The sequence below is a fragment of the Mesoplodon mirus genome (genome assembly GCF_964341445.2).
Source record: "Mesoplodon mirus genome assembly, chromosome: 14".
Taxonomy (NCBI): domain Eukaryota; kingdom Metazoa; phylum Chordata; class Mammalia; order Artiodactyla; family Ziphiidae; genus Mesoplodon; species Mesoplodon mirus.
The window spans coordinates 43,753,989-43,770,518 of NC_138990.1; the positions used below are offsets into that span (position 1 = coordinate 43,753,989).

General features: G+C 38.2%; 1 protein-coding gene across 11 annotated transcripts in view; it reads left to right on the forward strand.

Moving 5' to 3' along the window:
- NCOA1 (nuclear receptor coactivator 1) overlaps positions 1-16,530 on the forward strand; it is a 265,050-nt gene that overhangs the window by 104,549 nt on the left and 143,971 nt on the right. The window contains exon 1 of one of the 11 annotated variants that reach the window (XM_082642229.1): positions 4,505-4,521. The exons of the other annotated variants lie outside the window; for them this stretch is intronic. The gene's annotated coding sequence lies outside the window, so the exon portion shown is untranslated. Of the gene's footprint in view, positions 1-4,504; positions 4,522-16,530 lie in introns of those variants that run through there. 11 annotated transcript variants of the gene reach the window in all.

Below are 16,530 nucleotides of genomic sequence, written 5' to 3' on the forward strand. Positions count from 1 at the left end.
CACACCCTCTCCAGCATTTATTGTTTGTAGACTTTTTGATGATGGCCATTCTGACTGGTGTAAGGTGATACCTCATTGTGGTTTTCATTTGCATTTCTCTAATGATTAGTGATGTTGAACATCCTTTCGTGTGTTTGTTGGCAATCTGTATATCTTCTTTGGAGAAATGTCTATTTAGGTCTTCTGCCCATTTTTGGATTGGGTTGGGTTTTTTTTTTTATATTGAGCTGCATGAGCTGCTTGTATATTTTGGAGATTAATCCTTTGTCAGTTGCTTAATTTGCAAATATTTTCTCCCATTCTGAGGGTTGCCTTTTCATCTTGTTTATGGTTTCCTTTGCTGTGCAGGAGCTTTTAAGTTTCATTAGGTCCCATTTGTTTATTTTTATTTTTATTTCCCTTTCTCTAGGAGGTGGGCCAAAAAGGACCTTGCTGTGATTTATGTCATAGAGTGTTCTGCCTATGTTTTCCTCTAAGAGTTTTATAGTTTCTGGCCTTACATTTAGGTCTTTAATCCATTTTGAGTTTATTTTTGTGTGTGGTGTTGTGGAGTGTTCTAATTTCATTGTTTTACATGGAGCTGTCCAGTTTTCCCAGCACCACTTACTGAAGAGGCTGTCTTTTCTCCATTGTACATTCCTTCTTCCTTTATCAAAGATAAGGTGACCATATGTGCGTGGGTTTATTTCTGGGCTTTCTATCCTGTTCTGTTGATCTATATTTCTGTTTTTGTGCTAGTAACATACTGTCTTCATTACTGTAGCTTTGTAGTATAGTTTTTCTTTTTCAAGATGGCTTTGGCTATTCGGGGTCTTTTGTGTTTCAATATAAATTGTGACATTTTTTGTTCTAGTTCTGTGAAAAATGCCGTTGGAAATTTGATAGGGATTGCGTTGAACCTGTTGATTGCTTTGGGTAGTATAGTCATTTTCACAATATTGATTCTTTCAATCCAAGAGCATGGTATATCTCTGCATCTGTTTGTATCATCTAAAATTTCTTTCATCAGTGTCTTATAGTTTTCTGCATACAGGTCTTTTGTCTCCTTAGGCATGTTTATTCCTAGGTATTTTATTCTTTTTGTTGCAGTGGTAAATGGGAGTGTTTCCTTAATTTCTCTTTCTTATCTTTCGTTGTTAGTGTATAGGAATGAAGAGATTTCTGTGCATTAATTTTGTATCCTGCTACTTTACCAAATTCGTTGATTAGCTCTAGTAGTTTTCTGGTAGCATCTTTAGGATTCTCTATGTATAGTATCATGTCATCTGCAAACAGTGACAGTTTTACTTCTTCTTTTCTGATTTGGATTCCTTTTATTTCTTTTTTGTCTCTGATTGCTGTGGCTAAAAGTTCCAAAACTATGTTGAATAATAGTGGGCAGCATTGTCTTGTTCCTGATCTTAGAGGAAATGCTTTCAGTTTTTCACCATTGAGAACGATGTTGGCTATGTGTTTGTCATATATGGCCTTTATTATGTTGAGGTAAGTTCCCTCTATGCCTAGTTTCTGGAGGGTTTTTATCATAAATGGGTGTTGAATTTTGTCAAAAGCTTTTTCTGCATCTATTGAAATGATCATATGGTTTTTCTCCTTCAATTTTTTAATATGGTTTTTTAATATGATTTGCATGTATTGAAGAATCCTTGCATTTCTGGTATAAACCCCACTTGGTCGTGGTGTATGATCCTTTTAATGTGCTGTTGGATTCTGTTTGCTGGTATTTTGTTGAGGATTTTTGCATCTGTGCTCATCAGTGATATTGGACTTCAGTTTTCTTTTTTTGTGTGTGACATCTTTGTCTGGTTTTGGTATCAGGGTGATGGTGGCCTCATAGAATAAGTTTGGGAGTGTTCCTCCCTCTGCTATGTTTTGGAAGAGCTTGAGAAGGATAGGTGTTAGCTCTTCTTTAAATGCTTGATAGAATTCGCCTGTGAAGCCATCTGGTCCTGGGCTTTTGTTTGTTGGAAGATTTTTAATCACAGTTTCAATTTCAGTGCTTTTGATTGGTCTGTTTATATCTTCTATTTCTTCCTGGTTCAGTCTCGGAAGTTTGTGCTTTTCTAAGAATTGGTCCATTTCTTCCACGTTGTTCATTTTATTGGTATATAGTTGCTTGTAGTAATCTTTCATGATCCTTTGTATTTCTGCAGTGTCAGTTGTTACGTCTCCTTTTTCATTTCTAATTCTATTGATTTGAGTCATCTCCCTTTTTACTTGATGAATCTGGCTAATGGTTTATTAATTTTGTTTATCTTCTCAAAGAACCAGCTTTTAGTTTTATTGGCCGTTGTTATCGTTTCCCTCATTTCTTTTTCATTTATTTCTGCTCTGATCTTTATGATTTCTTTCCTTCTTCTAACTTTGGGTTTTTTTTGTTCTTCTTTCTCTAATTGTTTTAGGTGTAAGGTTAGGTTGTTTATTTGAGATGTTCCTTGTTTCTTGAGGTAGGATTGTATTGCTGTAAACTTCCCTCTTAGAACTGCTTTTGCTGCATCCCATAGGTTTTGGGTTGTCGTGTTTTCATTGTCATTTGTTTCTAGGTATTTTTTTATTTCCTCTTTGATTTTTTCAGTGATCTCTTGGTCATTTAGTAACGTATTGTTTAGCCTCCATGTGTTTGTATTTTTTACAGATTTTTTCCTGTAATTGATATCTAGTCTCATAGCATTGTGGTTGGAAAAGATACTTGATATGATTTCAGTTTTCTTAAATTTACCAGGGCTTGATTTGTGACCCAAGATATGATCTATCCTTGAGAATGTTTCATGAGCACTTGAGAAGAAAGTGTATTCTGTTGTTTTTGGATGGAATGTCCTGTAAATATCAGTTAAGTCCATCTTGTTTAATGTATCATTTAAAGCTTGTGTTTCCTCATTTATTTTCATTTTGGATGACCTGTCCATTGGTGAAAGTGGGGTGTTAAAGTTCCCTACTATTATTGTGTTACTGTTGATTTCCCCTTTTATGGCTGTTAGCATTTGACTTATGTATTGAGGTCCTCCAGTGTTGGGTGCATATATATTTACAATTGTTATATCTTCTTGGATTGATCCCTTGATCTTTATGTAGTGTCCTCCTTTTTCTCTTGTAATAGTCTTTATTTTAAAGTTTATTTTGTCTCATATGAGAATTGCTACTTCAGCTTTCTTTTGATTTCCATTTACATGGAATATCTTTTTCCATCCCCTCACTTTCAGTCAGTATGTGTCCCTAGGTCTGAAGTGGGTCTGTTGTTGTTGACGGCATATATAACGGGTCTTGTTCTTGTATCCATTCAGCCAGTCTATGTCTTTTGGTTGGAGCATTTAATCCATTTACATTTAAGGTAATTATCAATATGTATGTTCCTATTACCATTTTCTTAATTGTTTTGGGTTTGTTATTGTAGGTCTTTTCCTTCTCTTATGTTTCCTGCCTAGAGAAGTTCCTTTAGCATTTGTTGTACACTTTGTATCTTAATAATTTCCCAAACAGGAAAACAGTCTGTGTCTCTATTTTCCATATCTTTAAGAAACATTTATCATAAATTGATATAGCCACTATGGAGAACAATATGGAGGTTCCTTAAAAAACTAAAAATAGAACTACCATATGACCCAGCAATCCCAGTGCTGGGCATATACCCTGAGAAAACCATAATTCCAAACCAGTCATGTACCACAATGTTCATTGCAACACTCTTTACAATAGCCAGGACATGAAGCAACCTAAGTGTCCATCGACAGATGAATGGATAAAAAAGATGAGGCACATATATACAATGGAATATTACTCAGCCATAAAAGAAATGAAATTGAGTTATTTGTAGTGAGGTGGGTGGACCTAGAGTTTGTCATACAGAGTGAAGTAAGTCAGAAAGAGAAAAACAAATACCATATGCTAACACATATGTATGGAATCTAAAAAAAAAAAATGGTTCTGAAGAAACTTGGGGCAGGACAGGAATAAAGATGCAGACGTGGAGAGTGGACTTGAGGACACGGGTAGGGTAGGGGTTGGCTGGGACAAGGTGAGAGAGTAGCATGGACAGATATACATTACCAAATGTAAGATAGATAGCTAGTGGGAAGGAGCCGCATAGCACAGGGAGATCAGCTCGGTACTTTGAGACCTCCTAGAGAGGTGGGATAGGGACGGTGGGAGGGAGACGCAAGAGAGAGGGGATATGGGTATATGTGTATACATATGGCCGATTCACTTTGTTATACAGCAGAAGCTAACACACCATTGTAGAGCAATTATACTCCAATAAAGATGTTGGGGAAAAAAACCAGTTATCAATAAGGTCTTGTAAAATTTCGAAACATGGCTTTAAAATATAGGGCCCCTATTCTTTTTTACATGATTTTTTTCCTTTTTGATTGTGTGTGTGTGTGTGTGTAAGAGAGCAAAATCCAGTTTGCAGCTCAGTTCCTTCTGCTTTGTGGCTTTTTCCTGTGTGTTCCCATTGTACTTTGTCTTTTCTAGAATTCCTCATATTTGTGTTTATGCAGGTGGATCAGGTCAAGGCCAGGCGCTCAGGTATTGCTTATCTTTTTTGCCTTAGTTCCTAACAGATTCCTGCTCATAATAGGCATGGGGGAATAAGCAATTCCTATACTTCTTCCCTGATTTATTTTTCTCCATAGTACTTACCATATTCTAACATACTATATTATTAACTTACTTGTTTTATTTATCATGTGTCTCCTCCCACTAAATTATAAGTGCCACCATGGCAGGGATTTTTAACTATTTTGCTTAGTACTATATTTGTAACACCTAGAAGAATACCTGGCACAAAGGTGACCAGTGATTATTTGTGGAACGATTAATTAATGAATTGTTCAAATTTAGATAATTGGGCCCCCCTGGTGGCGCAGTGGTTGAGAGTCCGCCTGCCGATGCAGGGGATATGGGTTCGTGCCCTGGTCTGGGAGGATCCCATATGCCGCGGAGCGGCTGGGCCCGTGAGCCATGGCCGCTGGGCCTGCGCATCCAGAGCCTGTGCTCCGCAACGGAAGAGGCCACAACAGTGAGAGGCCCGCATACCGCAAAAAAAAAAAAAAAAAATTTAGATAATTGCCTAAATTATACCATACGATCTGTAAAATATGATAGGTACAAATGCTGGTATGGAAAAAAATTTAAGTAATGTAATCATAAAATTGTAGAGTTTAGGGACTTCCCTGGTGGTGCAGTGGTTAAGAATCCACCTGCCAGTGCAGAGGACACAGGTTTGAGCCCTGGTCTGGGAAGATCCCACATGCCATGGAGCAACTAAGCCCATGCACCACAACTACTGAGCTCACATGCCACAACTACTGAAGCCCGCACACCTGGGGCCCGTGCTCTGCAACAACAGAAGCCACTGCCATGAGAAGTCCGCACACGGCAATGAAGAGCAGCCCCTGCTCGCCACAACTAAAGAAAGCCGGCACGCAGCAACGAAGACCCAATGCAGCCATAAATAAATAAATAGATAGATAGATAGATAGATAGATAAGTAAATTTATATTAAAAAATAATAAAACTGTAGAGCTTAAAAGCCAGGAAGACCTTAGTAACATGTAATTCTGTTCCATTTTGGGAAATGACCAAGAGGTGAAATGACATGATTTAAGCATGGAGTCAGTTAATTGTAGAGATAGAACAAGAATTTAGAACTCAAGTAAAATTTAATAATTAACAGTTGTGTTAGGATATGTGGGAGGCAAGATGTGTGATTGTGGGTAAGAAAAAGAACAGGTTCTGGAATCGGGTAGCTATAGGCAAGTGACCAGACTCCCATGCATCAGTTTCCTCCTCTGCAAATCAGGAATAATTCTACCTTTCTTATACATTGTTCTGGGACATGTATGAGACAAAGCAGATTAACTTAAGAATGTACCCTGCCTGGCACTTAGTGAAGGCTCAGTAAAGGTGGCTCCCATTGTTACTATTTGGAATATTTTTCTTGATATCCCAGTAAATACCATTTAGGTTTTTTTCCCTCATAGCATGTTAATACAATTTGCAACTGTGTATTTAATGTCTGTTCTCCATTAGATTGTAAGCTCCATACAGGCATGAGTTGTGTTTCTTTTCTTTATAGTGCTGTATCCAATGTCTTATACAGTGCCGGAAACATGATAGGCCCTGTGTATGTATGAATTATTTAATTAACTTGAGAAGGTTGCTAAGGAGTTTGAAAAGAGGAACATTTGATGAAAACCTTTATGACTAACAAAGGTTGAGAAGAATTAGGTGGGCAGCTTTATGTTAAAACCATAGGTACCTTCTTAGGATCAGAATCATATACTTCTAAGGAACCTTGTGCTTTTAATTTGTTTTTCCCAAGTAAACTGCTCTGCTGGAAAGCAAATTGACAGACTTCTTGGCAAGAATATTTGTTAAGTTTATAAGATACTGTTCATTGTAAATGACTAAATTAGCTTTTGGTGACCACTCTTGGATAAGATAAAATGATCCATTGAGGTACTAGACCTGTGGGGCTGAGAGATCAAGCACCTCGATAACAGTCTTGAGGCCCTTGCCCAGCCATCAGCCTATCTATCTCTTGTTACTTTACCTAGTTTCATTTGATGAAAATCAAGAAAATTGTTTTTCTCCTCAAATTGCTATTCCCTCCTACTTTTTCTGTACTGTTTTGAAGCAGTAACCATAGTTACTAGTATAAGCTCCTTGGAGCTTTAAAAACATCACAGCTGGAGGTAGAGTGATCTAGATAAAAGCATAAGAAAAAAGCTTACTGTCGTTTTTTTTCCTCCTGTTGGAACTGAGTTCTTTCATGAGGAAGCACTTAGCATAAAGTGGAATGTTCTTTATTCCCACTAGAGTAGACAATATTTTCATTTAAATTAACAGTAGGTTAGCACCTGGCTCCTTTTTAGAGTCAGGAAAGGGAGGTAATGCTACTGCTCACCTGTCCTCCACCAGAATCTACCCTCTCTCTATCCTCTTCTTTCTCTTCTCTATTTCTTTACACCTTCCCGGGGCCAACAGCGAGTAATACTGACATTTGAGGCCCAGATGGATAAGGTTGGAAGTTGCACCTTTGGATTAATGTGGCTTGGAGTGGGGAGGCAGGGAGGAATGAAGGAACACTAAAATCTTGGCGCAGTGTACCAGGAGCATATTTGCCAGGACCAAGAAGAATCAAGGGCCATCTCTTGTCAGAGGGCCAGAATGAGTGATTTCTAGAAGTAAGTTTGGGATGGCACTGTTGAGAAGAGAAAGGAAAAGTATATTTATTAAGCATCTAGTATGTATTGAATACCTGCATTGGTACTTTCTACTGTAACATGCTCTCTTCTAGGCTGTGAAAGTACTCTGAAAAATTTAAAATACCTGATTTATACCATCTTGTTTCTTGGTGTGATCTATACCGGGGTTGGCAAACTACAGCCTATGGGCCAAATCCTGCCCACTCTGGTTTTTTGTAAATAAAGTTTTATTAGACCATAGCCACCATGCTCATTCATTTATGTATAGTCTGTGACTGCTTTTGCACTTCGAAGGCAGAATTGAGTAGTTGCTACAGAGACTGGATAGCCTGTAATACCTGAAATATTTACTATCTGGCTCTTTACAGAAAAGTTTGCCAACCCCTGATCTAGATGGACTGGATCAGTTCATCTTGGACCAGGTATGGGAATGGTTATATTTGGAGTAAAGCATACTCTTAGGTTGTACTCCTTGTGGATATTAGCATAGTGGCATCATGAAAGAGGGGTGCTGGGGATTTGGATAAAAGTGGTAGGCTTTCTGGGCCTTTTTCAGTCATCAGTCCAAACCTAAATTGTGAAAGGAAACTTTAAATGTAAACTTCGTATTTTTTCCACATTTCTTTGCCATTTTCTAATCCTACATACATAACTGTGACTGTAGTCTCAAATGGACTTAACTCTAATTCTGTTACTCATTCATAGACTTCCGTCAATGTAGGCTTCCGTGTTTTAATTGGAAATGACCTTGGAAATCATCTGCTCCAGTATCCTTATTTTACAGATAGCAAAAACTGAGATCCTAAGAAGTTGTCCTATACCTGATGTCACAAGAGCAGGTTAGTGGCGAATCCTGCTGTCAGGCATAGAGGCATTTACTTATGAAGTCTACCTGTAAGGTCTCGCCCAATATATCTGCAGCTCTAAGTAGGACTTCTTAGAAATCTAAAGAAACAACTGAAGGGGAGAGAAGCATTAAATCTAGATTCTAATTTAAATCTGCTACTGATTACCTTTGTGATTTTTAGTAAGTGTACCATTCTTCGATAAACAGAGCTGAGAATCTAGAAGATAAATTAAGCTTGTAAGGATGACTGTAGACTAAATTCCAGATATTTGCTTCATTTCCTGGTAAATGTGCGGTTATTCAAGTAAACACAGTGGTATATTCACAATCCCTGAGTAATCTGTAAGTGAAACACTGGAGAATCCAGAATCCATGTTGCTGTAAGTGGGGTATATAAATGTGTGTCAATGTTTTTCTTTTGTGAATTGTACAAACTGTAATTTATAATAAAAAGATCCAATCTATGACTTCATGAGCTAATGAGAAAGACTTCCTTAAGAAAATTAAATTAAAATTAAATATTGTTGGGCCTCCCTGGTGGCGCAGTGGTTGAGAGTCCGCCTGCCGATGCAGGGGATACGGGTTCGTGCCCCGGTCTGGGAGGATCCCATATGCCGCGGAGCGGTTGGGCCCGTGAGCCATGGCCGCTGGGCCTGCGCGTCCGGAGCCTGTGCTCCGCAACGGGAGAGGCCACAACAGTGAGAGGCCCGCATACCGCAAAAAAAAAAAAAAAAAAAAAAATTAAATATTGTTTAACTAAAAATACAAAAACGGAATACACGAGAAACTGGGGCCATTTTACTTCTATATTCCTGATTAGGGATATTGCCATCACAATTGGAGCAGAGTCATTATTTTCCTTAAATTTAGTACTGCAAAGGCCTCTCCCTTTATTGCATCAGGAAATAATCATAGAATTTCTTCTTGCTAGTTCCCCAGGGACCCATTTTAGACAAGAGGAATCCTAACGGCAGCCTGTACAAAAAAATCTACACATTGGAACCTCTATTGTGAGAGCAGATATTAGTATCTGTGTGGCTTATTCTGTAGATGATTTGTAAAACCTTAACACCAGTATCAGTTGCATGTATTTAATTAATCTCTACAGAATTGTAAGTTGTTTCTTCTTTCCCTCTGTGATAAGTCAGGCCCCTCTACTTTCTTTCCTTTTACATTGGAAAAACATTTTTTTTCTTAGCAATATAAAATAATGAGCAAATTTATGTTGTAGCTTAATAGATTTAACTCATCTTAATTATAAATTAAGATGCGATGAGACTGTGTTCAACTCTTAAAATACATGATTGCTATTTAATCTTTCAGAAATTTAAACCATTTTAGCAAGTAAATATTTTGTATTTAGTTTATATTTTTATTGAAGGCCTATCTCCAAATGGATTGTCCAAATAAAGAAAATCAAAAGGAACACGTTTGTTTAAATGTGGAATTCTAAGTAAATATTTTTATTACAGTTGGTTCATTAGAATTGAGATTGACATACAATTATAATGGTTTTGGGTATCACTTATCTGGAACTCTGATTTACCAGCATAGTTTAATTATCTAAGCTAGTAGTTTTCAGTTCTTCAAAACCATGTTTCTCTTTGGTAGTCATAAAAGTAATCAATTCCTCTTTACTATTATTTGAAATTTAAAATAAATTTAATTTGTTTTAAAAAAATCAAAAGATTTAGGTACAAAGTACTGCTTTGTTTTCAAACTTATTAACATGTCCCCAATTTATTGAATTCTGTTTAAACTTACAGAAGTTTCTGAGTTCCATGGACCACTTCAGAGGGTCATTAAACTTTCCTGACACTATATACAAAGTTTTGTACATGTGAAAATTCTTTTGAGGTAAAGTGTCTAGCTTTTATTGAAGTCTCAAAGCTGTCCATCACCCAAACAAGGTTCAAAACCATTTTTATAAGGCTTCTGAAGCTTCTTGCCTTCTGAAGGGATAATGAAGGTAAATCTGCTTTGCTTTCTATAGAATCTTGAGTGACCAACCTCCATTTTTCACAGGTGAGGAAACTGAAGCTCCTGGAAGTTAAATGACTTACACAAGAATATTGTATCAATAGTTTAATCCTTTTTAAATTTACAGGGGTCCCTCTGGGGCTCTTGTGGTATCTTGATTTCTTAGGGCCTTTTTAGCCTTGCGGCCTCTGCCCAGAGATTGTTGAACTTTCAGCTGGGCAGCAAGGTATTTGAATACAAAGCTTTTGTGGGTGTGATAGAGATCTCTCATAATTTGTTCCAATTATTTCATGAAATATTAGTGTGATACTAGTTATATAGTTTCTTAGAGGGAATCTATATGGAGGGCCCCTAAAGCACCAAAGGAAAATCTCTAAGTCTTCATAAAAAAACTATACCTTTGGCAATGTCCATATTGAAGTAGAATTTAGGAGCAAGGTCATGAGACTTCAGGCTACAGAAATTTCAGGCCTGTGAACCTTTCGTTAATTCATTTAAGAGATGTTTACTGTGTGCCTACTATAGGGATATAGGTTTTACTAGTTGATAAAGAATACTTGTGGTAAAATATGAGATTGTGTTCATTTAATAATATCACCAGTTTAATTAATGTTGGAAGATGTTTTTCTAATTACTAACCCAAAGGGAAAAAAAATCATACAATAATATAGACAGCAACTTTTATATAATAGTCATTAGTATGCTAATCTGATAGAGTTATGAAACATTATAAATTCTCAGACTACTGGGAATTAAGGAGATCGCCTTATTTAAATACAAGAACAAAGCAAAAAAAAAAAGATTTGTTTCATTTACCATTTTTCACTATCTAAGATTTAACTATTCTTTTTTTTTTTTTTGTAAAAACAGGTACAAAGTTTATTATTAGACACATAGCACAATAACAAGTGGGAGAACACGCAGAGAAACAGTTTGTTTAGTGAAGATAGAAGCAAGGCAGAGATGCACACCTGTAGAGGAAGGGTGTGGGCATCCTCCCTAAAGAGGAGGAGCGCAGTAAAGAGGCGGTTAAGTCACTTATATAGGGCAGTTCTTCCGGGTCTTTGTTTACCTTCGGCCAATTATCTGGTTTCTTTTTCCGCACCTGACGTGCTCTAGGACGCTCCTCAATGCATGTGAGCAACTTTTTTCCAAGATGGATTACAGCCCAGAGGCCTTAGCATGGCTTTAGCATCACATATTATGGGGTGGTGCCCCCTCCTTTTTGACCCCTAAGGTGCAACGTTTCCCTTGCCCCAAGGATAGGAAATGTATGACCTCTTGATCTTTTAACAGGGTTTAGTCCCACTCTGTCCCTGCCATAAAAATGTCCAATGTCTGGTTATTTACCCTATTTCTGTTGCTGGTTTTTATATCGAGGTGCAGATCTCGAAATACAGACAGGAGTCGGGTCATAAATATGTAGTCCTGGAGCCCGTTTGTCTCTTGCTTCAGGAAGTGTAAACAGGGGGCTGGTAATGAATGTCCGGCCTGGAGCCCATCTTCTCACCCCAGGAAGTGTGAACAGGAGGCCAGTTGTAAATGTCTAGCCTGGAGCCCATCTATCTCCTTCCTCAAATCCCCCCTGAGAGATGTGAATCCCAATAAATCTTTATTGGGAGGATGAAGGGCGAAGGTCTGTCTTCTCCAGCTTCCTCATGTTGGCATGGGGCTCGTAGCCCCTCCCTAGTTGGGGTCAGAGAGCTCTTCTCCTGTCTCATTAAGGGGCCCATGGTGACTTCTCTTGTTATTCCGAGGAGTAGCTGGAATCTCTGCATCACCGTCATCTTGAAGTGAAACTATTGTAATCTGGAAGAGACAAACTTAACAAGTAGATTAAAAAGGCAAGGGCCAAAGATCAGTAAAAGAAATATTGGGGCCCAAGCAGGAGTAAGAACCAGGTTACATTTGATAGCGTTACTTTAACTGTAGTCCAGATAGTGTTAGCATTTGGGTTACCCTGTCCAAAGGAATGAAGCCATTGAGCATAGTCATATAACTTTTTGACGTCTTTTTCTACTAACCCAGTGTTATTGATGTAGGTATAACAGACCTAGTTAGAAGTAGTTGGAGGAGTGACAACCTGAATGTTAATAGAGAAAATAGATCTCATTTCTTTTCAGGAGATAAAGCCTGAAACCCAGTCTGGACCTGGCACTTCGGGGTAACTTGTAGCCAGGTAGCCAGTTGTCTAGTTTCATCTAAGTAGGTTTTAACTTTTAATGTGGTATTAACACATAGATAACAGGTGCTATTGGCCTGAAATTTTTCTCCAAAAAAATAGCCAAAGCAGACGTTACCATTAATGATGTTAGTGTTTTTCTAGGTATGAGAAGATGTAAGAATTTGGGCTCATAACATCTTTTTCTGAAAATATCTAACTATCTGAAGGCCTGTCCTGCCAGTTTTTCCGAGAGCACAGAGGGCCTCATTTCTGATCTCCACCCTGAGCTCCTTTCAGGGGGTGTTGAAGGTCAGCAGCTGCAGTGGCCATGATTTAGTCCTTGTAGAGGTAGATGGCAAGTGTCAGTTTCCAGTCGGCAGGGCCCCTTCATGGTCATAAGTTTAACCATGGTTTGGGGGGCATTTCATGGCCATTTTGTTCCATGGTGCGAGGAATGCTCACTCCCAGGTCTGGCGAAGATTTCGTTGACAGGCCACTCAATGTGCTGTTACTGGACTAGCTCTGTTAACAGTAGCCCAAAACCTCTGGACCACCTGTCTTACTAATCCCTTATGGTCCAGGTAAATATTCCCTCTTGTTGCTTCTTCCCATATCTAGAGTTACACTATTACAGTCATTGATTTCATATGGAACTATATATCATTATTTGATCAGAGGCTCAGTCACACATGTGGTAATGTAATAAACAACAATTTTGTAAAACAGGTAATATAGAAAACAATATAGCCAGCAGTATTAGTAAGGTCATAAGTACGAATTTAAGTCAGGAACTTCCATTAGTTGTAGCCCAGTATATACCCAGGTTATCTGACTTAGTCTGTTCTGTTCCAGCCCTTGTCTTTCAGGGAAATTGTATATTGGCATTGTTCATAAGGCATTTAGCCCAATTTTCTAGTGTAACTAGACTGATTATCCTTAGTATGATTTAATTGTTCCCAGCATAAAGGAGCTGATAAAGCTGCTGGGAACCTAAGAGTTTCCAATCTCAGGAGGGAGCAGATAGAAAGGTGAATATTTTAATTTTACCCACAGGTGTAGATTACCAAACTGTTGCAAACCATAAGTAGCTTGAGGAGAGGAGCTTCTTTATATCTTGAACTCCCAGGTTTCGGCACCATCTGATCTCGGAGAGGCAGCAGTGAGTGGTGGCGTGAAGCGAGATCTTAATTCCCTGCCCAGGAATTGAACCTGGGTAGCCTGGATGAAAACTAGGAATCCTAGCCACCACACCCCCTGGCTTTTGCCCCCCAGTGAAAAATGCATTTCTCATGGAGGCAAAACTGTAAAAACAGGTACAAAGTTTATTATTAGAGATGTAGCACAACAAGTGGGAGAGCACACAGAGAAACAGTTTGTTTAGTGAAGATAGAAGCAAGGCAGAGATGCACACCTGTAGAGGAAGGGTGTGGGCGTCCTCCCTAATGAGGAGGAGGAGCCTACTATTCTTAAGTTAATGTTTTTTTTTTTTTAATGTTTAATTTCAGTGGTCATATTTTACATTGTGAACATAGTTCTTGAATTTTTATATTACTTGGTAAGGTAAGGTAGCATAGTTGCAAGTGTAAAAGGTACAGCAAATTCATTGGAAGTATCCTTAAATGAACTTAAATTCCAATCGCTTTTCATATATACTTAAGATGCTTTCAAAATAAGGATTTTATGATTTAATATACATTTCAAAGAACTAAAGACTAATCCCATTTTACAATACTCATTTTACATAGTATGCTTGAGATTTATGAACTGTGAGATTCTATGTGTGTCTTTCCAATTCCAGTTAATCAGATTGGCTTTTCAAACTGGAACAAGATTCTTCAACATTCTAAATCTTACTCTTTTAAGATTCCTTAGTCAGTTCAGTTCCTTTTTTTTTTTTTCATAAGTTTATTTATTTATTTTTGGCTGTGTTGGGTCTTCGTTTCTGTGCGAGGGCTTTCTCTAGTTGCTGCGAGTGGGGGCCACTCTTCATCGTGGTGCGCGGGCCTCTCACTATCGCGGCCTCTCTTGTTGCGGAGCACAGGCTCCAGACGCGCAGGCTCAGTAGTTGTGGCTCACGGGCCCAGTTGCTCCGCGGCATTTGGGATCTTCCTAGACCAGGGCTCGAACCCGTGTCCCCTGCATTGGCAGGCAGATTTTCAACCACTGCGCCACCAGGGAAAAGCCCCTCGGTTCTTACAAAGTAATCACTTCAGAGGAATATTAATGTAGTATTTGTATTGTGTTTGTTTTCACATTCTGTTCTTTTTAAATGTTTTTACTCTATTTCTATATGTTTACAGTATGTAATTGATTTCCAAGGGTGATTATATGATGAACAATATTTTAGTTAATAGGCAGTTAAGATTCAGTTGATGCAGAAGCTTTAGTTATGTATGTGTCCCTTCCCTGTGCTCCCATGAATAGTGTATCATGAGCTCAAAACGTCATGATGTTTATTGCATTTTTTTTTTTTTTTTTTTTTTTTCGGTACGCCAGCCTCTCACTGCTGTGGCCTCTCCCGTTGCGGAGCACAGGCTCCAGACACGCAGGCTCAGCGGCCATGGCTCACGGGCCTAGCTGCTCTGTGGCATGTGGGATCTTCCCAGACCGGGTCACGAACCCGTGTCTCCTGCATCGGCAGGCGGACTCTCAACCACTGCGCCACCAGGGAAGCCCTGTTGCATTATTTTGTTTGTTTCTTCAGCTAAACTTCCCCCACCCCCAAGTCCTTGAGGATAGGGATCTAGATCAACTTTGAATCTTCAGAATGTAGCACACAGCAGACACTATATATTTTTAAATGAGTAAATTGATTGAGGGGCATGAGGGACCTGGCTTTGTGTCCCCTATAGTCACCAAACAAGACTTTAAACTCTGGGGCACTGTATTAGTCAGGGTTCTCCAAAGAAACAGAATCCATAGGATGTGTGTGTGTGTGTCTGTGTGTGTGTGTGTGTGTGTATTAGAAGAGAGAGATTGATTGATTGATTGATTTTAAGGAGTTGGCTCATGCAATTATGGGAGCTGGTAGGTCTGAAGTTTGCAGAGTAGGCTGGCGGGGTGGAGACCTGGAGAAGAGTTGATGTTGTAGCGCAAGTCTAAAGGCAGTTTCCAGAGAGAATTACCTCTTCCTTGGGGGACTTCAGTTATTTTTCTCTCAAGGCCTTCAACTGATTGGATGAGGCCTACCCGCATTATGGAGGATAATTTGCTTTATTCACAGTCTCCTGATTTAAATGTTAATATCATCAAAAAAACCCCAAACAAACCAACCCTTTACAGCAACATCCAGACTGGTGTTTGACCATATATCTGGGCACTGCGGCTTAGCCAAGTTGACACGTAAAATTAACCATCATAGGTACCAAGTAAGTAATTAATTTCATTGGGGGAAAAAAGATTCTGTAGTATTTTCATAAATGAAATTAGCTATGAAAAAAATTGAAATTAGTATAAGGAATATTAACAAGTTAAAATTAAAAAGAAACGTGCATGGCTATGGCCAAGAATATATTTGTATAATATAATTTTTATATTTAAGTGCAGCATAGGAAAACAAAGCATATGAACAAGTATTACATAATATATAATAGAAAATTTTCAGGAAACAGTGATCAGAATGGGATTAAAGGCAAGTATTCTTAAAGAATATGAATTTCGATCAAATTTTGAAGAAAGTGTACAGCTATGCATATCTATGGAGTTGGGGCATAATCCCAATAAGTAGGATACCAAAACGTTATGAGAGGCTTGGAGAAGGAAAGACAGGGAAAAACTGAAGGGGGGCCTTGAATATACATTTTATATTTGTTTAGCTAGGCAATTAAAAAAAAAAACTTCTGAGAGTTAATTAGGAGGGAAGTAATTAAATAAAACATTTCTTAAAGATACTGTTCTGCATGTATTAATGGACTACAGTGGTTTCTAAGCCTAAGCATGGGATGTGAGAACCTGGACAAAGATTTATAAATAGAAAGAGAATCCAGATCTCTTAGAGATTGATCAAGGAATTGACAGAACTTTGTGATTTAATGTTGGAGACAAATATGAGAGAGATATACTAATTTTGTCTAAATTGGCAGTCTGGTGCCATAAGAATGATGTTGTTAATTTTGACAGTGATGTGGAAATATAGAAAATGGGCAGGTAGAATATGGTGAATGTTACACACATATGACTCAAGGGATGTTCAATACGGTAAAAGTTACTATATCACTGTACTATAATATTCTAATACTCTACTCTGAGGCATAAAATATAGTACCTTCTTATTAAGGAATTTTATTCTACTTGGTGAAACCAGCATACTTTTATTATAAACTTTATAGTGTGAA